The following is a 396-nucleotide window of genomic DNA, read 5'->3' on the forward strand; positions in this document are numbered from 1 at the left end:
CGGGGGGGGGGGGGCCGGGCCCAAGCCCCCCCCCTCCCCCCCCGCAGCAACTCAGTACAAACCGTCAGGAGTGGGAGGCAGGCTGCCACGTCTCCAGGGAGGTGACCCCCCCCAGTCTACCCCCAACCCCATAACCAGAAAAAGGCCCCACCCCAGAGACAGGGGGCTGGGGGGGGAGCAGGGGCCAAGCCAGGGTGCTGCCCCCCCTCAGGAGGAGCCTGTAGGTTGAGAGGGGAGGAGGGGCTGGTACCTGCTGCATAGTCAGCGGAGGGGCCGGGGCTGGAGCAAAGTGCGAACCAGGTGCCTGAGAATCGGGGTTTGGGGAGGCAGGGGTGTTCCCCCCCATCATGGGCCAGTGATAGGAGCTGGGGGGGGGTGGGAACAGGCAGGGAACGG

General features: G+C 69.4%; 1 protein-coding gene across 1 annotated transcript in view; it reads right to left on the minus strand.

Annotated features, from left to right (window-relative positions):
* Window positions 1–396, minus strand: part of RXRB (retinoid X receptor beta) — a 13,352-nt gene that overhangs the window by 7,507 nt on the left and 5,449 nt on the right. The gene's annotated exons all lie outside the window — the stretch shown is intronic.

The sequence above is a fragment of the Alligator sinensis genome, unplaced genomic scaffold (assembly GCF_000455745.1).
Source record: "Alligator sinensis unplaced genomic scaffold, ASM45574v1 scaffold634_1, whole genome shotgun sequence".
NCBI classification, from domain to species: domain Eukaryota; kingdom Metazoa; phylum Chordata; order Crocodylia; family Alligatoridae; genus Alligator; species Alligator sinensis.